The 23375-nt window shown below is 39.1% G+C and overlaps 1 long non-coding RNA gene across 1 annotated transcript; it reads right to left on the bottom strand.

The window, feature by feature from the left end:
- Nucleotides 1–284: 284 nt before the first annotated feature.
- LOC110369155 lies at nucleotides 285–921 on the bottom strand. Its single transcript, XR_002428756.2, has 3 exons — nucleotides 809–921; nucleotides 420–683; nucleotides 285–345 (listed from the first exon to the last, which is right to left on the bottom strand). It is a non-coding gene; the product is annotated as an uncharacterized LOC110369155 (long non-coding RNA).
- Between the last annotated feature and the right edge of the window lie 22454 nt (nucleotides 922–23375).

Below are 23375 nucleotides of genomic sequence, written 5' to 3'. Positions count from 1 at the left end.
ACCTTCGCACAGAAAGGAGTTCACCCTAAGCATATTACACCTAAACACAAACTCAGCAGTGTGGTGTAAGTACCCAGGTGCAGAAAGGCATGTAAAGACCTTCATATAGGTGAAACTGAACCACTTTATAAACACAACACTGAATTTGCCAGTCCACCTAAACCTCAAAGATGATATGATACATTGTATTCAACCATACATTCTGTTATAGATCCATTCAACATTTGTAATGCCAGATAGAGAAGACCCAATAATTCAGTCGAACAGGAATGGTTTCAATATATTTATTTAAAAAGTATATTTGGATGTGAGATGGGAAACAGCCAGGAGTGCACACAGGAAACACTGGAAGGAAAGAAACAGGTTAGTGACTGTAATGAAATCAGTGAGATGTAATGAGCTATAAATAAAGCCATTACATTTCCCACATTCCAGGAGGTTTCACTGTATCCTATAAGTAGAACCTGGGGTTTCGTCTAGGTCCTGGAGGTGACAGTCGTGAAGTCACAGGGGAATGGAGCTGTAGGTTCACTTCACAATACCGGTGAGAAGGCCTGAGACAAATGGGGAAGCCAAGATCCAGGCAGGAGTCATACATAACAATATAAGGCAGGCAGAGGTATCTGGAGGGCTTAGCAAAGGGCTAGGTCGTTGTGCAGATCGGTAGGTCAGAGTCCAGGAATCTGAGGCCAATTAAAAGTTTGACAAGGAAGAGGCACAAATTAGGACAAACCAAAAATTAAGCAAGGTCAGAAGGTGGCAAGGCAATCCAAAAAAAAACAAGACAAACACTATATGGTCCACTCACACAATGGCTTTTGAGAATCTGACAGAGAATGACTATGACTAGACCAGTATGTAAAGCCAGGAGCACAGCTGGGAGGAAGAAGGAGATTAGGGCCAGCACAGGTGCAACTGCTTCTGCAAATTGGTGGAGCAGAGAGTGGCAAACAGCCAGCCAGTCTAAAGCACAACAGACTAAGGTGGGAGACGGGGAAAACAGAGCTGATGCATGACAGTAAGCAAAGAGTTAGAAAGAAATTAAGGGAGAATAAACACGGGAAACTGGAAAATAGATACTGAACTGAAGATATAAGTTCAGGTATCCTATATCTAGCTCTTAATACATCATTGTCAAACCTTGACAGGTGCATTCAGAAATGTTCACAACTTGAAACATGAGACCCAATCATCATCTCTCAGTCTGCTCAGGTAGATATAAAACTTAGTGATGAGAACTTTAATAGCACTGGCAGGTAGTTGAGGGGAATATGTGCCCTTCAGTTGCACAAAGGATTGAAAGTCATTGCAACAAAATATGAAACTCTGCTGTTTAGGTAAAACTAAAGACACTTTTTTGTTGAGATTGCCAATGTTTATAGGAACCTAGAAAGGAATTCCAATTGTCCTTTATTTAAGCTTCCAACATAGCCAAGACGCCACCCTCCTTTACCTCAAACTAAAAAACTAACAGAAAACATAAGACTTAAAAAAGGAGTTTGCAGCAAGAGGATCCCTCTGATTTATATACCCAACAGAAAGAAAAACTGATTATTCTCAGGCCTTAATTAGCAGGAATATGCTGTATTTCACATTCTTCCGAAGCCCTAAGGACCACATTTATGGAGCGCAGTAATTTAAATTGAGACTGCAGTTCAGAACAACTAAAATGGGTGGCTGTACACCCAGAAATCTGATTTACATAATGACCAAAACAATCTTCTAAGGCAGCAGAAATGTTTTAAGCAAACAAAGAAATCATGGGAAGAGTTAGATTCTTTTATGAACTGTGGCACCTCTAATTAACAATGCAGCAAGAAATCGGACAGTGAGGAGAATTGCTAGATTTTTAGCTCGATTGGTCCTGACTAGTGATCTATCATTTGTGAACAGGCTGTCTCTAAGGCTACATTCACACTGCAGGTCTTGATGCTCAATTAGGATTTTTATGCTGAAATCAGATTTTGTTTTGAGGTGGCTGTTAATTCTACTATTAAATGCGACCATCATCATCATCATACTTCTGTTTTTAACGGTTCAAAACCGAATAAATATGTTACATAATTACTTTTTCTGAATGTTACTTGCATTATTTTAATATGATGTGCTTTTTCATGCCATCCTTCTCTGTGGTTAATTTTAAACTTAAAAGGATTGATGGTGTACAAAATCAGCTCTCTATGGTACGTATTCAGCCATCATACTTCACTGAGAGCAATGTGCCGTAAACGTAAAGGTTTTAGTCAATAATTATTTCATTTGAAGTTTCAGAAAAAGCTGTGCATTATACAAACTGATGTCAGGAGGCTGGCGACCACAGAACCCAGTCTAGAGGCAGCCCACCAGGTGACAAAAAGGGACCCAGAGCTGGTTCCTGTGGGCTGGAAGACTGGATCCTGGCAGAGTGGAACCAGGAGTCTGGACCCTGCAAATTAGAAGCCACAGTCAGCTGGCTAGAACCCTGCCTGTGAGGCTCTGCTGGTTGGTGGCTGGACCACTGGAGACCACGAAGGAACTCTGAAGACTTTTTCTCACCAAAATTTGTCTTAATGATCACAGTAAATATCTGAGTTTTTTTATGCTGAATGTAAAAATGTAACCTTTTCTTACAAAAGAGGATATCTAACTTTTTTCAAAAGAATATTTGATATTTGCTGTAAATGTTAAGATCTCTTGAGATTGAAGTCAGAAATTTATGAGAAGCACACCGTGATATCGTACTAATAAACAGCAAACATATATGTAATTAGTCCAAACAATCTAATAAAAAAAAAAAAACAGAAACAGATCGATTAAAAGGAGCATATTGTGGTGACAACGAAGATTTTTCTAGGAAATTTGGTCATTTGATTTTATTTTATCTACAATAGCCGTAATACACTGGCTTAACCTAAGTTATCTGTATTTTCAAAATTACTTGAAATTGCCTTTGTCTCACTCTAAATGGGAAATGTCTAATTTCATGTGCTGGCGTCCTCATCTCCATTCCATTTAGACTTTTACTGTTTGAAGACAATGCACACAGTCTGAGGACCATTATTTCCCACTCATGCAAGGTGAATATTAAACATCATCAGTAATGAGCTGTTTTTTCCAAGAAATTAAGGATTTAGAACAAGAGCATGCCTGAAACTTGCTTTCAGAGTACACTTCAGTCATTCAGATCTACCCCTGCTCTCAGTGACAAGAGAGATGAAAAATAGAACTACTTTGGAAAAATAATTATACAAATTCTTGTAATACCTTAATTGTCATATTTCACTTTTGTTTAGAAGAAACGTCTTGTACATGAAAATGTGCAATTAGATGGTAATGCACCAAGTTGTTGTTCGCTAACTGCTTAATAAAAACTTGAAAACGAAGAAGAAAATTAAGAAGAAAGTAGCAGCTGTATATAGCTTAGCATGAAGATGTCTATAGCAAAAACTATACAGAACATGTGCCTATTGCGTTCATAAAGCATCTGCAGCTTTTGTGTGTAGATTCATTTTGACAGCCCTGTGTACTGTATATAGACAACCATATGAGGGTTATTGTTACCAAGTCTGCCCTGTTCATTACAATTTTCTCAACATTAACATGTTAATGTCACATTATAGTCATTATGACTTAGAAAACATATAATTTTTTGGAGTGGGGGGTGGAGTAGTGAACTGTGAAAAGTGAATATTTTTGCCATCTCTGACGATGACCATAGTTGCATTTTCTAAGCCTAAAAACTCCACCCTAACTGTAATAGTATGGATGTGGCAACATCATGTTGAGATGAGCTCATCAGAGAGATGAGCTTGGGTCATACACAGAGCAGGCAGGCAGAAGAAGACAGACAAGTCCAAAAGGGCTGGGCACGAATTGTGGTCAGAAACAGTCCAGGTAGTGTCCAGAAAATCATAAACCCAATGAGGGGACCAAATGAGGGCAAGGTGAAACAGGGAAAAATAAAAAAAACTGATACTTGATTTAAAAAAACAAACAAAACAAAAAAAAAACACAATGGCTTTCGACGATCTGGCAGAGACTGGCTATGAGTGGCATGTTTTGAATTAAAGCAGGTAATTGGGAGAAAGACAGGTGAAGCTGCTCGCTCTAATTAGCACAGAGAGAGAGAGAGAGAGAGAGTCAGAGAGAGAGAGAGAGAGAGAGAGAGATCCAGCCCAAAAAGCAAGATGACAGGCAAAGACAAGTCAATAACAGTGGGAGGCAAGTTTTTTAGTTCTTTGGAGACCATGAGGAGGAACTTGTATTGAACCCTGAATTACACTGCCAGCCAGTGAAGGTGATGTGAGAATACAGCATAACCAGTTCTGCAGCTCAGTGATGAACTATGTGTAACCGGGAAACCGACCTATTATTTAAGAAAAGAACAGAGACAGTTTCTTGTGTGCACAAGAAAAAAAAAACATTTATCTGATTTTTCATGTGTACTAAAAAAATTTCTGGGGCTCATGCAAAACTATCTTGTAAGCACAAAAACTATGGCTTTGGGACCTCTGGGATTATCTCCAATTCTTCTTGTCGGTAGGATTCCTGGAACACTATTTTAATTAAGTATTCTAATAAATGCCATAGAAATATTTTAGCTGATCAACAACATTGCAGTCCTGCCCCCACCGACCCCCTGGAGACACTGAAAAGGGCAAAGCAGGTTCAGAAAAGTAATTGAACAGTCCTAATTCCATACAAAGCCATTAAATAACCCCAGCGTCCCCAGCGTGTCTGAATGAATTAATCATTCCTCGCTATTATCCAAAAGGCCTTAAAATCACGTCAATGGCTATTACTTCAATTTTGTATTTGCATTCTACTGAGTACTCTGATCTGAATCTCAAGAAAATCAAAATTTTTATTTACATCCGTCCATCCGTTGTCTTCCGCTTATCCGGGGTCGGGTCACGGGGGTAGCAGCTTCAGTAGGGAGGCTTCAAACGTACATTATGAAATAGTTAAGGTTTTTTACTCCCTGGTTTAATCATTAGGACTCTTGTTTGTTGCACTGTTAGATTCATGAAGTTGAATTAAGCTCTTGTTGAGAGATGGTGAAGCAGTGTGAACACTAGAATGGAGACCGTCCATTACAATCCTTATGCTCTTGAAGAAGAGTTTTATGTAACATTGTTAAAAGGGGAGTCTCCATGTTCTCCTTTGATGGCACACAGTGAGGGCAGGCATTTTTGAAAATAGCTCCACAAAGTCTTCCTAAAAAGTTTCATCGGTTTCCTTGTCAAGTCTTCTCTACTGTCACTTAACACAGGTGCAGAAATAAACCTTTTGAATGACTGCAACAGTTCATTTCTTATCTACCAAACTTACTTTTGGGCAAAAGGCGAGCATTATTATAGTATTATTATAGTATATTAAGCTAGAGACAGTCTGATTGGTATGATGTGATGATCCTAATCTCCTTCCATCCTTGCAACCAAACTCTTCCATCGGCTTTCCATTTCCCTTCCACTACAGTCTGCTCATAGGAAATGCTCCCAAAGTGGAGTAGACATCTCTTGTCGATACCTTTACTGTGTTCTTGTTTAATGTCATTTCTAAGCTCAACATGAATGTTGGATGTCTGAAGACAGTGATGACATCTTGAACTACATTTCTCTACTTCAGTTCAACGCGGCGAGCGTCTTTCTTAGGTGGGTTTTGTGAAGGTTTGCTTACTTCTAAAGATATGGGCCCATCGTTCAAGTTCAATGCTGTGAAACACTTAGATGATGTAACCTATAAATCCATCAGAGTTAAATGGGTCTGTTCCTTTAGCCATTTAAAAATAAACTAAGTCAGATGTTAAAAAGTTTATATCAGAGTCCAAGGGATTTGATATCAGTTCCTTCGCAAGTGGTATCTGTGGATATTTTAAACTTATAATGTTTTAAAGTAGGCAAGACTGTTAATTAGTAGTAAACTTGTCAGACTTAATTACAACATCGGACAGACTAGTAACACAGATAGTAATCATCATAGTAAGCATCAGTAAAAATATGGAGCAAAATAATAAACTGAAACTAATACATAAAATAATAAATCTTAGCTGTTGATCAAGAGTAACTGAATACACAGCTGTGTGGAAAGTGGCTGCAGAGGTCTCCCAAGAGCGCACAACCTGCTGTCACCAGAACAGTGCACATTAAAGGATGAGGTTTGGCAGAAAAGTTGGTTTGGTATGACGCTATTTTGGTATTGTTTGAAACTACAGTAAAGCTACTGCTAACAAGTCATATAGCTATGCGAATGTGTTTTGGGTTGGTTATTTTAAGGTTATCACAACTTCATAAGGGTTTCAAACTCTGATGGAACGTTCTAACATTTGTGTTTTCCGATCCAGTCATTATACCGAAATTTGACTAAAAGGTCCTTTAAACAAGATCCTGATGCCCAGAGGTAATGTTCTCAGCCCGATGCATGTTGCAGAGGGAACATTATCATTCCCTCTGCAACAGAGGAGAGACAAAAGAACACAGGCATATCAGGAAATCCCTGTAAGCTTGTGGTTACCCGAACTGAGCATTTGTCAAATCAGCCAACAAAGCTGGCAGAAGAAACAACACAGCATCGAACACAGAGGAGAAAACAAAGAGATGCAAAAACATTGTTATTCCATATGTGTCAGGAGTTTCTGAGAAACTCAGGAGAATTTTCTCAAACACAACATACCAGTAAATTTCAAACCTAATAACACTCTCAGACAAAAACTGGTTCCTCCCAAAGACAGAACACCTAAACCACAGCTGAGCAGCATTGTGTATGCAGGCCAATGCAGGGAGGACCGCTCGGACTCTTACATTGGGGAAACTAAACAACAGCTACATAAACGCATGGCACAGCAGAGGTAGGTCAGCAGCTCAGGGCAAGATTCAACGATCCACTTGCACCTCAAGAGCAAAGGGCACACTTTTAACGACAATGATGTCCAGATTTTGGACAGGGAGAACAGATGGTTTGAAAGAGGGCTGAAAGAAGCCATCTTGGTCAAAAGAGAAAAGCCATCACTAAACAGAGGAGGAGGATTGAGCTTCCAACTCCTCAGTGTTTACAGCTCGGTTCTCCAACACATTCCAGAGAGATTACATCAGCATCTCATCGTGATTCAGGTGACCAAGTACTCCACTCACACCAAGCAGTAGCTTCTAACGACCCAGGACAGTGATGGTGGGTCATTGATTTACATCTGACTGAGAATGAACCTAAGAGGATGGGCCTCCATGTCCTTAAAAACAGCAACGCACCAACTACAGGTTGCTCAAATGTGAGCCACCAGAACTGACGAAGCATCCTGGATAGGTGTCGCAATGTTTTCAGAAAGAACTGAACAAAAGTCCGACTGCCTCTGATTTAAGTCTGTTTGCTGTTGCAATAACCTGGATACAGGGACAGGACAATACTTGACAGAGCAGAGGTTATTTGATTAAATATCAAATAACCAAAAAATGTGACTTCTTTAAACTTTGCAGAACTTGAAGGATTCTCCACTCATTTTCAACAGAGAACAAAAAGGTGAATCATTTAAATATTATAAAAATTAAAACACAGCAAAAGAAAGAGCAGTAATGTCCTGAATGAGTTAAAAGTTTTAATGCAGAAATTGTTCAAATCGGTTTAAGTATGTGAAAACAGTTAAGCACAAAAGATAGAAATCTGGAAAACAAGTCAGAATGGAGTGGAGCATTCTCACTGACTAAACAAGAATAATAATAATAAAAAAGCCTTCATGGAAGGAGACAGAGAGTTTTTGAGAGTATATAGAGGCAACTTGGTGTCAAGATAATGGACAGCATGGAGGTGTAGAGAAGGAAGCTAGAGAGCAAGCTCCAGCAAAATATTTTTGCAAAGGAAGTTTAGATTCTTCAGTGTTTGCAACAAGTTACTGCATATCTTTTAAAAGTCTGCTGTGAAGAGTATGATCTCTTCTGCCATCATCTGTTGGTGTTGCAACTTCAGAGCCAGTGACTTAAAAAAAAAGCTCAACAAGCTAATAAAGAAGGCCTGCCTCTGTTCTGGAGACTGCTCTACAACCTCTGGAGATGATTATGTAAAAATTGATCCTTTATAAAATGAAGAACGTTATGGACAACCCTGAGGATCCTCTTCATCAGAACGTCATACAACAACAACGTCTCCAGTCATAGGCTTCCTCAGACTTGTTATTAGACTGCTACAGAAGATCCTTCCTGCCCACTGCTAACAGCATCTACAACAACTCCTGCATAATATGAGTTATAACTAATTTGAATTCACATTTAGGATCAAAAAGCATTTTTTAATTTCATTTTAATCAAACAAGATACACCTCTAGTAATAAGATAAGATGCTCTTGAAAGCAAACCTAACATAAACAGACTGGAGCAAAGACAAGGTAAGTTCATGCAACAGCTAAGAAAATAATTCAAACAAGCCCTACCTGCAACATCTATAAAATTAGGCAGGAATGATATGTTCCTATAGTTAACATGTACACATCGTGACCCTCTGACAGTCGTTAGAGCTATGGTGTATGTGATCTTATCTCAGCATTGTTACATTTCAGCTCTTTTTGTGGAAATGGTAAAACGCTTTCATTGTTGCTATTGTTCCCTCTGAAGAACAATACAATAATGTAATTACACCATAGAAACTGCTTCTGTGGGTTCACAGCTTGTAATTAGTTTGATTCTGTACGGCTGAATATGGCAGGTGATGGAGTTTTGTTCTTTTCAGGGACCTGAAAGAACCAATATGGTCCCTGCTTCGTTACAGTATTGGGTTCATCACCCAGAGGTACTATATTTTACAGCAAAGATACTGTGAATCTGCCTAAACCTGACATTTAAACATTTGCCTGCTAGATATTTTTAGGCTTTCTTGATAATTAGACATTACAGAAAATATATATTTCACTCCTGCTACACTATCGTGAGATGTACAGTATGTTGAGCGGTGAAACATTTCAGCATCTTTCAATACAAATATTCTTAGTGTTCTGTATTTTGTTACTTTTTGGTCTGTATAAATATAATTACAGTCACTGGAAAAGTAACTTACACCCTATAATTTAATAGTTTGTAGAACCTCATGGGACTGCAGTAAGTTCAAATAAATAAGTTAAAAGTAGTGTACTCTATGATTCATTTTATACAATATTTAAGATCATAGAGGTTTGATGACAGGGCTCATCTTATCTATTAATTGTCCCACATGCTAATCATTGTGATGTGCTCACCCAACCCCAATGTGTCTGCTCGTTCCTTGCTAGTTTTTAGGGTAAAAATGGAGCAGGATGGTGTGTGTGGAGAACAGGAGGGTGAAACTGGTGAAACTGAATGGTTTGTGAGGAGATCAGTGGGGGGAAAGGTGAAGTGCAGGTTGATGGAGGGGAGGTGAATGTGGAGGAGAAAGGTGAGGGGGAGCAGGTGATTTGGCTAGAGGCTCCTACGCAAATTAAAAGACATAGAAAGAGGAAATATGTGATGGCTGCTGTCCAGACCAGTAGGCAGGTCAGCAAGATGGCCACTGAGAGAAAAGAGGCGTCAGACAGCAGTGACAGTAACAGTGAGCCCTCTGACAGTAGAGAGGTGTCCCTGTCCCAGAGCAGCTGTGGAGAGCCACGTTAGCCAGTCGAGTCTTTTAACAATTTTCTCCAGGAAACTAAGGGTTTAAGAGGCATAAAAGTTGAAACATACTTTCCTAATTTAAAAAATACTTTATTTCTCTGTGAGGTATCATATGAGAAAAGAGGAATCTGGGTTTTCTGATCAGGAGGTTTTTAGACTAAAGAAAATCATGGGAAAAGTGAGAAAACAATTCTGGATATAATCATGTGCACTAGCTTATTATTATTTCTGTCATATTATTAAAAAGAATGCACGGAGTCAAACTGTATCATTGTTCTTGGTTTATTCCAAATCAAACTTCCAGCATGGGCTTCTTCATAACAATCAAGCATCCCCTGGACTACCTGAGCCTGACGCTCTTTTATGATGTCATCACAGGTGGTCATTTGTAGTTTCTAACCATCTAACATCTGGGAACTCAACAGACTCAGAAGTGGTTTATGATCAGTCTCCATTTGGAAATGTTTGCCAATGAGATAATGACTGAACCTTTCACAAGCCCAGGTAAGACTGAAAGCTTATTTTCCCACTTGTGCGCATCTCTGCTCAGTCTGTGTTAGAGATCGTGACACATATGCAACAGGTCTCCATTCCGGACCCCATTTTTAAGGCTACACACTCCCCAGATGCATCTGCTGAAACTTTACATTCCCGGTTAGTATCATACATGGCTAACATTGACGGGGATGAAAGCATCTCTTTCAGTTCTTTAAACTGTGGCCTGATCAACTCCCCATATCCAACAGTTTTTCTTTGACAAGGGATCCCTCAAAGGCTTGTCTCGCTCTGCTAACTGTGGAAAAAACTTCCCCAGCTGGTTAACCATTCCAACGAAACTTCTTAATTCCCTCACATTTCTTGGTTCCTTCATCTTTCTCACAGCTTCTGTATTATTTGGATTAGGATTAATTCCATTAACAGAGATAATGCGGCCCAAAAATGTTACACTCTGCTTTGAAAGATCACATTTATCAATGTTCTGTGTAATACCGGCTTCTTGAATCTTTCCAAGAACGGCATGCAGACGAGCATCATGCTCCTTCTGTGTTCTCCCCCACACTAACACATCATCCATGTGGCAAACTACACCATCTAGTCCGTCTGTAACCTCTGTTACCATTCTGCTCTGGAAAAAAAGCTATACCAAAAGGTTAACCGTTTAAAATAATAACGACCAAAAGGTGTAATAAAAGTTGGATATTTTGCTGTATCTTCAGTTAAAGGGATCTGCCAGAACCCCATATTAGCATCTAATTTATTGAAAAGTTTAGCTCCTGCTAGCTTACCAAGTGTTTCGTCTACAGAAAGAAGAATATGCTTCTCTCTGCAAACAGACTCATTCAGCTTTGTGAGGTCAACACATCTGCGTACAGCACCTGTCTTTTTGGGAACCACCACCATTCCTGAACACCACTCAGTTGGCTCCTCAAATCATCTGATCACACCCAAACTTTCCATACGGGACAGTTGTTGCTTGACTTTGTGGTTGAGCTGGTTGAGCTCCTGGTTTCAGTTTGATGGCATAAGGCTGTTTCACCTCTCCCAGACCACTGCATAGCTTTGGATAGCTAGTTTTTAATGTTTCAGCAGTCATCTCATTTAATCTAGCTACAAGCTCCAGCTTCTGAATGGCTGGTTGGATATCCAAAAGTGCAGTTTGCAGGTGTCTCATAATGTACACACTTTCCTGTATCCTCTTTTCTCCTTTTTTCATTAACAGGGAGTGCATTTCTCCTTGGTCTCCTGGTGGCTTTTTTCAGATGGGGGGGACTCTTATCTCTGTAGATGTCTTTGTACATGGCGTATGGCAGAACCGTAACATCAGCACCAGTGTTAATCTTGAATGAGATGTTTCTGTTATTTATTTCAACATCCACCCTGCAAGGTTCACCTCCATTCCTAATGCTGCCTAAAAACAAAGAATCATCTTTTTTAACAGCATGTACACTCTTGAGCATTCTACACACCCTCTTATAGTGTCCCTTTTTCCCACATAAATTTTTCCCCATTGGCTGGGCAGTCAGGTTTGGGATAGTATGGAGAGCTGCCACACCTATAACACTGAGAAATCTCCCTTTTATTATTTGTAGTAGTGTGCAACTTAGGTCGATATTTAGCTGTGGCATGCTTAACACTGCTTTTGTACACCCTGTCGACAGATTTTCCATTTTCTGTCTCTGATCTGGTATCACTACACAGACAGCATTGCTTGCGTTTCACCTCTTCACTTTGTCTTGCAGAATTAATGGCCTTTTCTAGTGTCAAATCTGGGTCGAGTTGCATGCATTCAGATAATCGTTTATCCTGCAGTCCCACCGCCAGTCTGTCACAAATCAGTTCATCATGTAGCGCTCCATAACTGCTATGCTCTGCTAGCGCATACAGTGAAGTAACAAAGGCATCTACGGTTTCCTGTTCCTCTTGTTTGCGCATGTTGAACCTGGCTCGCTCATAAATGATATTTTTCTTGACAACAAAGAAAGCTTGGAAACCATCACGAACTCCTTGCTAGTCCCCGCAGAACATCATCTGTCTCGTCTCCTATGCAATAAATGAGCATCTTAACTTGGTTCTCCTCAGAACTAGAGTACAAGTTACTTGCCAGACGAAACCGTTCGAATCGTCGTATCCACTTGGCCCACTCCTGCAGCTTTGTGAAGTCAAAAGACTCTGGTGGCTGGATGCTGAACGTTGCACATGGACCAGCAGAAACAACTCTCCGTGCGTTGTCATCAGACATGTCTCCAGTAGCCGAATAGAGTTGCAGCCTCACGATGATTTGCAGCACTCCGTATTATTAAAAATGAGTGCGCTGAGTTAAACTGTGTCGTTGTTCCTGGTTTATTCCAGATCATCAAACTTCCAGCATGGGCTTCCTCATAACAAACAGGGTCACCTGGACTACCTGAGCCTGATGCTTTTTTATGAAGTCATCACAGGTGGCCATTTGTAGCTTCTAACCATGTGTAACATTAACACCACAATTTTTATTGTGTGTGTTTTATTGTGGTGTTGTTCCTAGTTGTTCTTTTACCCAACATAAATAATTTTAAAATAGCTTCTTTAAATCTTAATGGAGCTAGGGAGGCTGTAAAACGCACCGTGATTTATGAAATGGCACAAGAGCCCCATAGAGATTTTAACAATGAAGCAGACTGGCACAGAGAATGGAAGGGGGAAGCTTTTTTTAAGAAACAGCACCTCCCAGAGTTTTGGAGTGGGGCTCCTCTTTTCCACGGCTTTCACTCTAAACTCTTTTAATGTACAAGATATCCTCCAGGGAAGGTGTCTTTTAGTAAAAGCTCAGTTTGACCATTTTAACATGATTTTTTTTTTCTGTCCGTGCAGAGAAGATGCCTTTTTTAGGGAAAATCAGGGAAAGGTTAGGACATTGTGGGTCTGAAGATTATGTTTTTTTAGGTGGGGATATTGACTGTACAGAAAACAAGTTTTTAGACTGCAATCACAAAAAGCCCCACCCAGCCTCCCAACAAACCCTGCAGCAGCTGGTCTTGTCCCACAGCTCCAGACAGTACACATGGTCCCACATTAAAGAAGACCTCATCTTTTTTTTTTTCTCCAACGATCCAAGATGACAACGTCAAACAGCTGGTGGAGATTGCAGGACAGTCCCTCTCCAACATCGATGCCACGGGTTCCCTGACGGGGGTACGGTCTGTCACGCTGGTGCGGCACTTCCTAGATCTCCTGATGGGAAAGCTGTTGGCCAAGGAGAGGAGCCTTCTCTGTGCGTACTGTGAGGGACAGAGCCAACCAGATCCAACAGACTCCTTTCCCGGCCTGATGCTTGATCCTGATTTCCCGGAGCAAAGTGGACCTATGCCTGAACCCACAGAAAATTGTTTTACTATATATGGATCAGAAAGCTGTTTACCACAGTTGTACAAAAGTTATAAACCAAAGACCTCTCCAGGACCGGGCAGTCTGTGTTTGGACTGATAAACTTGTCGGAAGAGTTATTGCTTTTTTCGAGAAAATTTTGGTGAACGCACCAACGGATCTTCCTAAGATGCTTAAAGTGTGCAATAATCCTTAGCACCTAAGGAGATTTAAATGTTCAAGTCAAAACAGAGAGTCAGAGTCACTTTACAGTACAATGTAAAGGACTGCCCATTTGGAGGGACCTCTAAACAAACACTCCCCGACAAGCTAATAGTCTGCAAATAGACATTAGCATATAATTTTTTCTAACTACCAACATTCTTCTAAATATCCATGTATGTGCATCCTGCCAAAATTACACAGACATATCTCTGGGTAGTTCTAAAACCAGACATCACCCTGATTAAATGTATTTACCAGGAGTTTTGTAGTCAGGAGAGGAGAGATGGCAAAATGATCCAAGTGTGGAAGGCAAGCAGTTTTTTCACATTAATTTTTTTCTCTGTATCAGTCACTTTTGTGTTTCACTCACTCGTTTTCTCACATAGGAAATATTTAATAACTTTTCACTGCAAGGAGTTTCAAATAGATAAACTGCATGATTGAGTGTTGTGACACCAGCCACCACCATGCCATTTGACCTTTTATTCTTCACAAAAGCAATTGTGTTTTCAGGGAGAGAAAAACCCAACTATCTTGATGTCTTGTGGAGACACAGCGCCTTTTCACTGCCTTTGTGTGCTCATGCTCTTTCATTCTTTTCATCACGTCTGAGATAGGAGTGTGGTCATTTTTTTTTTTTACTTTTTTTATTGATGGCCTGGTCATATTTTTTAAAGAAAAGGTGGAAAGACATTGGAATTTCATGAAGTCTTCATTCATGCAGGTGTTGTAAATTGTGGTTATTGTAAACTGGAAATGTTGCTCTAGGAAAAACAATACAACCATCCACAGAGTGCTTCCATAGCACTTTGGATAACTGCAGTAAAACATGCTGTGAAGGTGGTCCTCTAACAGCCGTTCAGCACAACATGTCCAGCATAGAACAAGATTTGGTGAGATTCTGTGGCTTTGCAACAGTGAAATTCAGCACAATATCTATGCTGTCAAGAAAATCCTGAGGCATTTTCACACTTAGACCACCTGATCTTAGCATGACTCTTCAAACAGCAGTGCCTTGAATCAAACAGGTGGCAAGTTTCTTGACATTAACCAGCCAAACTATATGCATATAGGCTAGTTGTAATATTCTGGGTTCTGTTCTGGTTCATGCTATGGAAGTTATTTTACTCTCCTGTCTTAGGTTCTCTGGCTACTTTGAGTTTTGTCTTGTCTAGGTTCTTGTTTAGCTTGTTTATTGTTTTAGTTTATCCTGTTGCGTCATTCAGTTTTAGTCTTAGCTTTATCTTCGGTTCTAGGTTTGTACTTCAGGGTTGTTTTGAACCTCTGCTGGTCTGGCTGAATTCTGGGTCCCCTGCCTCTGATCATTACACTAGTCCAAATGGCTTACACAACCAACACCAACCATGGAGTGTTGCCTCTTTGGCTGAGTTTTTATTCAGATCCTTTTCCTAAATGGCAAGGGATGAGTACATCCTAAGGCTTCAAAATGTTAAAATCCCTGTTCAGCATTTAGAACCCTAACCCATTTTACAAAGGTTCTTGCCAGGGAGTCACAAATAAAATAGATTGTTACCTGATATGTTGTTCCTTTCTGAGGTGATGTTGTGGAAAGTCTTCTACCAAATCCTAACCATACTGTCATTGGGTGGTGAACAGTGGTTCTTAGGCTGGAGGTGATGTGAAAAATCTTTATTGGTTTGCATACATGTATGACACTACTTTTGTTCCTAAAACTGCAGCTTGGCACTCGAACATACTTTGACATAATCTTGCCCTCCGCCTGCTCTGATGCTTTATTTTTTTCTCTGCTTGCTTAGTATTTTCTGCCTTTAACTTTTGATCTCCTAGCCAAAACTACAGAAAGTTGGATTTGTTGTGCTTTCAGCCATTTGGGATTAAGTTGGAAAAATGAAATGTGAGACTTTTAAATCGCTTTCTTTTGCCCATTGCTTGAAGCAGAATGGGGTGGGGGGGGGGGGCACTCATCTCTTCCGCACTGGAGAGGAACGCATTTTCTCTGTCCATGGTTCCGAAAGGAGATCGGTGACCCAAAAAACATATGTAGGGCCGACCAAGCTAAGTAAAATCTGTTTTCTGTGGACCCACCATCAAAATCAATGCAGCAGGGATCTTCCTATGCTGTGCAGTAGAAAGCTGACGCAGGAGCCAAGATACGCCTCTGCCGTGCAGAGGTCCATGCACTGCAGCAGTTGTGTCATCATTAGTGATCACATAAGGGCAGCTTGTTGCAGTTGAGCCGGTAGAGTCATAACAGTTTAATGGGGAAGCACAAAGTATTTTCAGAAGTTTGGACAAACAGGCGAAGAAGTCCAGATAAAGAATTTTCCAAAAAGGAGTTGAACAAAGTCCGGTTGATCACTCCAAGCGCAGTTTTAACGGTCCAGTATAGCTTAGGCATGGAAGGAAGCCACACTGAGCTGTCAGCGAGATGATGTGCTGCACAGCCTCTCTCATGGAGCAGTCAGACATGTGAGAGTGGAAGGATCATTTATAGACAGAGACAAAAATGGATGAAGACGTCAAGTTAACCCTAAGTGGAGACATTTTGTATTCCCTATTTCTGTTGAAAAAAGGAAACGTCTCCCCTAAACTGTCCAAAAACTTGCCAAGCTCTTCAAACAACCAGAAACAACTTAACTGTCACTTTACACACGAGGATTAGTGCAGACAGTTAATTGATATTCAATAATTTATGCATAATATTTACAGTCAATAATTAAAAAATTATAGCACAATTATCATCAACAAATAAAGCTACAGCTGAACGCAAATTAATTTTAATCTAACCCGGCTTTAAACTTCTCCACATCTTGCCCCTGACCTCTCAGTGTATTGTAGCGTTTGGCTGTTCGTTCACTGATTTTCTCTGAAGAACCTCTGAGGTCTTCATAGAGCAGCCACATGTTTACAGGTTAAACGGTCTCTCCATATAGGTGCAAGTGTGTGCATGCTTGTCTGTCCTCTATGTCTCTGTAATGCTCTGCGATGGATTGACAACCTGTGCAGGGTAGAGATGCACGGATCCAGTTTTTTCGGGTCCTATCTGATGCCGATACCTGGGCTGAGCAATACTCAATACTGATCCGATACTAATGTTGAATGAATGAACCGTATTCCTTGCCATGTGAGAAAAAGCATCAGGCTTGACATAAGCATTGTTAAAAAAAAAAGGTCTGCATGCTCTTTAGCATGGTGCTGTTGGTGCTGTTATTTAAGCTTGTGGTGTTGAATTTATCAACAGTATCACTACCCCTCGCAGTTTTTATGTTGCAGATTTTGCATGTTGCAGTCTGACTTGTTGGTGTATCAAGTTTGAAATGTTTCCAAATCCCAAACTTGGCTGTGCCTGGCGCTTGCTCCATGTTGCTCTGTGTTTGCTCATCACTAGCTGCTGTGATGACAGAACCGATGTTTAAAACATATAACTGAACTGACTAGATCGCTGTAACTGGATTGCTGTGTATGATTTTAATTAAAAAAGAAATTTCTGGATCCACATGCTGGATCGGAGTCATTCATCCGATATCTGATAATACTAGCTAATTAGTTAATATCAGAGCCAACATCCGATCCAGGTATCGGATCGGAGCATCTCTTGTCCTAGGTGTACCCCACCTGTAACCCAGCAACTGCTGGAGATAGGCACCAGATAAAGCTACTAATATGTTTGTTGAAGAAACCATCTGTTTTTGTTTGATCTGTGTACTCAGGCAGTGACCCAGGGGATTTTTTTGAATGAGAAGACGATTTGAAGCTGTCTCATTCAGCAGGGGTAAATACATGCTAAAAGGTAAAGTATCCTAACTGATAAGATTAACTTAACTTGAGTATCATCCATATGTAGTTGAGTTTTGCCTTGAGAAGCTACATGAAGGTATGGCAAGGTTTCCATGAGGTTGTTTTTTATTATAGTAACTGATCTCGTAACTATCATGGTTTGTGGTGAAGGACCAAAGCGGCAGCAAGGCATTGGCAGGCACATTTTGGAGAAAATATTTAATGGAACTGAATAAAAACCACACAACTTTGGAACAGGGATGGAAAACAGATGACACAACAAGGAAGGAACAAAAACCCGGAACTTAAATACAACTGGGAATCAATGGAAATTGCCTATAACAAAGGTGTGTGGGATTAACTGATTAACACAAACAACTAGGGCTGCAACAACGAATCGATAAAATTGATAAAAATCGACAATTAAAAGCATTGACAACGAATTTTGTTATCGATACGTTGTGTTGCGCGATTAATGCATCACTCGCCATGTCGCGGAGCCGTTTACCTCATGCAGGCGGTTGACAATGCTAGCTGACGCACACTCCTCACCAGTTGGTGGCAGTAATGCACACTGGACAGCTGTTTGCTAACCGCCAATAAACTCAAGAAGAAGAGGAAGAAGAAGAATTGCTTGTGGACTGGCTGCAGAGCGACATAAACGCAGCGAGGAGGAGTGGAGGCAGCATTTTCAAATGCTGGTTTTTAGTAGTAAATTCTACAATGTGTTTGCAGAATTTGTGATTAAAATGTGTTCGGATTAAAAGTATTCCGAATGCACCCTTCATATAGGCTGAAAATCAAATAATCCGACCATGACATGCATTTACTTGCACCTAGCTTTATTCAAAATAGAAACTCTCTGAAATTAGAGTTGATGAATATCCATAAAACAGCAGTTCCATTCTGGGGAAACTGGAAATTATGATCGTCCCCTAATGTTCTGTGCTGCACAGCGCTGCAGTCCCATCCTCCACATGCAGGCGCTGTACGTTCATGAGTTAATCGGAAAAAGTGTTCAGATGGACGCTGATCGGATTATAGATCATAAACCAACCCTCTAGATCACAATACAATTTCCTTTTGGTGGTAATAATTTGTTGATTAAACTTTACATTTTAATTTGCAGACAAAGTCTGAGTGAATATACTGTATAGGAGAGAGGAGCGGGGCTCTGAACTAACTTTTCGAGAATCAAGATTCTTTATTGTTATGTAACCATAGTGAAATTCTGACACTCAGAATGACAAGTGGAAGACCTAAATTAAAAACAGAAAAAAGAGACTTAAGCATCCCTAAAGGACACCCTCAAAAATGTAAAACCCTCAGAAGAAATAAAAAGTATTTGGAAGAAAAATCTATGGTTGCATTGATATGTACCAATTATCATCATTTAATTATCTGTTAAATCCTCTAGATTTAAAACAGCTTCACTTTTGTTGTTTTAAATCGCTGTTTATATAGACAACATTGACTATTAAATGATTAACTAACAATCTAGTCAACATAAACTTCTTTATTTGAAACAAAATTATTACCTAAATATTATTACCTATTATTGTAACAGAACACCTAAGTAGCAACTTGTGTTTTGCGTGCTTATTTTCTCTTTCATTCCAAATGTTCAAAATTGGAATAAAGAAATGGAAATAAAACTTTTTTTTAAATCAGATTCATCGATTAATCGCAAAAATAATTGACTGATTAATCACTGATTATTAAAATAAGCATTAGTTGCAGCCCTGCAAACAACCAAGGATCATGACAGTAACATAATTATTTACATAAGATATTTGTATGAATGGATTGTAGAATTGTTGTTGTTGTTGTTGTTTTTTTATCCACTGAGGACCAGAGGAGAGCCCTTTTAGACCCATTTAACGTTGCCAGCTGAGTAATGCAGCAAGGAAGAAAACCTGGAAATGTCCTTAAGATTGAAGAAATGTTCCAATGGAGTGGAGATCTGAGGTAAGATCAAGTGCTTTTAGAAAGTAGTGTAAAAAGGCTTAAGGGTGATATGATCACAAGAACATAGCAAGAGATGAGCCGAAGGACTAAAGTGTGATTGAATTGGCACCTCACTGACAGCCTCACTCTCGGAAAAGAAGAAAATGAATAACAAAACAAAACCAAAGGATCTTGACACGTCACACTGAATAGCATTTCTTCTTTGCTTTTGTTGTCATAGAATTTGGAAGCTCATTAGCAAAAAAATGGTATTGACATTATATTGAAAATCTTTATGGAAACATCTATACAAGACAAAAGTGTCTCAATGTAGAGTTAGTGATTTAACAATACAACAACAAGGTTCAGCAGAGGTCTTTGACCAACTCAGTGTTTCTGATCAGGTATGCCGAAGCAAAAGGACTCCACTGAGGCTAATGTCCTTGAGCATGTGATACATTTTCCAGCTAAGAGCTGTTTATCCTTGAGAGAAAATATTTTGTGTGTTTCTGCTTCCAACAAATATTTCATGCTTCACAAGAGAAAACAATTTGGTATTTGGTACTTACATCTCTGTCATCAGCAGATTTCCAATCAACAGTAGGGACAACATTTTCCTTCGGTAGTTGTGTTTTGGTAAATCCTGCTGTGTACTGTCAGTGGTTTTCAAAACAGTCCTCTGTGAAGTGATTCACACAAACCTAAAATTTCTTTGGCATTGTGGCAGGGACATTGCCATTGACAATGAAATGTAGTCAAGCATTTCTGTTCTCTGTGACTGGGGGAATGTGCAAAGACACATGTTGTTTATTGCTGCCAACAAAATATTTGTCCCTTCCAGCAGCTATAGTGCAGCGCATATACCGTTTATACCAGTGGAAGAAACACTACTTTGGTTGGTAGGTGAGGTGCTAGGCTTGACTGAGGTTGCTAGAAGAGAGAGGCAGTGCCAGCGCCGATTGTGAAATAACAATTAGAAGGTTTTTGAAATGACTTATTTTCCAGACACCACCAAAAAAATACTTATTGCCAAAAATGTCTGGAAGGTTTTTTTTTTGTGCTTGAACTGTTTTTATAAGCAGTAGAGACCCAAATGGAAGTATAAAAACAACCAAAAAGTAAAACTTTTCATAATAGGGCGTCTTTAAACTCAGAAAAGGAGAAATACAACAAATGTTTTGTTCTTATGTAGTTCAACAGTTTGTGTAGGGAGGGAAATGTGTCTTTTTATTATTCAATCAAACAAAACGTTATTTCAATCAAAACATTTTTTTATCAAAACATTTTAAACTGCAATGAAATAATTTATTTTTAAATTAATATTTTGTTTAGAAAACCTGTATTTTTCAAATAAATTTTTTTGTTTAAGTGAAAAGTTTTTTGCAAAATTTAGTTTAAGTATGTCAGAAATCTTTGGCTTTGCTGATGTCAATCCCTCTCCATTAATTACCTATTATGCAATTAGGCGACAATGCTTGCCCTCCTCCAGTTAAGCGACCAGTGAAATATGTGCATGTGAAATTTTGAACCCACTTATGCAAGCTTGCAACACGACACAGGAAAGTTGGAAAAATTTTCAACTTTTGTCATTGTCACATGGCACAACAGCAATTTATCTGGATCAGCCTCGCAGTATACCATCAAATGATAATATTCTCCATGCTGTTTCCTTGTCTGTAACATGGGATGAACCCAAGATTGTTTTTTTTGTTTTGTAAAGTAGACATAACAAGATTTCAGTCAATTCCAGCTAAATCTTCTGACTCTTGCCTGTCACAGACTGATTGAATATGTCAAGATTCCTCCAATTTCATAACCAATCAAATTTTTCGGGGACAGCGACCCGAGAGCTCGATTCACAACACTGTTGTCGCTGTGTGTAGGGTTTCATTGCAACTGCGATGACAGTCATCCGTCGTTGGCCTTTGTTGCTCCCCGTATAGCATATTAATGAAGAAAAGGGATTAAAATATGACTGACAGGGCCATACTTTTAATATAACTTGTAATATTAAACACATTTCTTGTACGTCGTGCAAAACTGTTGTTTGGGAGATTAATTTAAGACATTTTTTTTTTGTTGTTGTTTTTTAATGACCACGATAGAGTCATAGGTTTTAAAGGCATAGAGTCTCAAGAATATGTTTTCTGCTCTGTGGTATTGCTATTACTAATTTACCAACAGAATAATAGTTATTCTAACAGGTAATTTAACAGGTCTGGATGTGTCACATCTAGACCTGTTAAATTAATGAATACATTTTTTATATATAAAACAATGAAAGGTGCATCTACATCTGATGTTGATAGAAAGTGCAGAATTTAGTTTTCTGTATAACTTCTGTGGGGTCGTCACAACTCACCGCCTTGCAGTTACATAAAAAACATTATTGCATTTAAGCAGCTGAATTTTTACAGGGGGAGAAATGTACTGTTATGTAATTTATAGAAACTACATTCGTTTAAAAACTCAGAAAGAAATTATTAACTAAGCATAATTAATTTAGTGCTCCGATCTGTATTCTAGTCAGGAAAGAGATTCATGCTTTTATTTTGGAGATATCTTTTGAATAATACAAGTTTTTTAAAACATCTATAAAGTATATTATTGGATTATTAAAATATCTATAAAGTTAAAAAATGCCATCCTGGGTGTTACTGTGTAACCTTCCTCAAAAACAGGAAACTGTGACCAAGGTATCATGCAGTTTTCACTGTAGCATCACTACAGGGAGAATTTGATTTAAACTTAAAGGATGGAGTGGTGTCATTGTTTTGCAGGGATAAATCTGGTGCTAGTAAAATTTGGTTCCTTTATCCTTAGACTCAAAATTAAATATGGGTATAAACTTTACAGAAGAAGACCAGAGTATATTTGTGATTATGTATTCTAGTAAATTAAGAGTGTTTCATTATCCCTCAAGCTAAACCCTCCACTGACTTCCCTAATTCTCAGAGGTTCGCTCACCTTCACATGGGTCTGGAAATCCCTAAGGCTGATGAATATATTCAGAACAGAACATCAGGAAATCTGTTTAAGCTGGTATCGAGAAAAACATATCTACCTTTCTGATGGCCTACGTATGAGTGTCCCACCTCACTTCAGGCTATAATAGAAAACCTTTCTCCTCCTCCAACATTGTTATACGAAATTCTATGTCATTGTACTTCAATGTCACAGTGGATAAAGTGTGAAAAGGTTTAAGGGGAATTTATACTTTTCGAAGGCAATGTAAAAATCATGTAGATAGTACTACTAGTACAAGTTTACATTGACAGGGTCTGTTCATGCTTTTAGCAAAAGTGTCTATCTTGCTTGAAAAATTGCATTTTTCTGTTTCCTACTACAGCAGTTTAGTCAATTATGTTCCAATCACAGTGATGTTTTTTTTTTGTGTCATCACTAAGCTTTCTCTTGTGGTGACAGAAGACATGATGTTTTGTGAAAACAAATAAAGTGCAGTCTAGCCCCTGGATGTCTTGAAGCAGCTTGATGGATGTGCAACATGTCTTCTTTTACAAAAAGGCTTACAACTGTTCTTCGGCTTATTTTACTTCTACTTTACAACATTAGAATCAACCATCATAATGTAGTGACATCAACAGTCTCCCATGAATAAAGACACATAAACAGATTGACATCAGAAGCTCTGTCCACTCACTGTTGGCTGGGGCTGAAGAATTTCCAGTCAGGGATGGTGAGGGAGGTTAGCGGTGGTTTGAAACTTAGAATTCTGAACTTATTTCACATAAAAATATTTGTATTTATTGGGGGGAAAGGGTTCTAAAAATGTCAGACGTCATGAGGTGATTAGCACATCCACTGAGTCACAATATGGCCTTCTGTTCCCTGCCAGCTGCTTACCTTGGTTGACCATCCTTGCTGTTTGTGTGTCTACAAATGATTAATCTTTATATAATTGTAATGGTTTTAGACATATCATTTTTTGTTATTTTTTTCTTGTTAGAGGGCAAACAAAGTGTAGAGTCATGACTGGATATTGGCAGAGAAGAAGCAGAG

This window comes from Fundulus heteroclitus, chromosome 12 (genome assembly GCF_011125445.2).
Source record: "Fundulus heteroclitus isolate FHET01 chromosome 12, MU-UCD_Fhet_4.1, whole genome shotgun sequence".
NCBI classification, from domain to species: domain Eukaryota; kingdom Metazoa; phylum Chordata; class Actinopteri; order Cyprinodontiformes; family Fundulidae; genus Fundulus; species Fundulus heteroclitus.
This window is presented reverse-complemented; position numbering and strand designations above follow the sequence as displayed.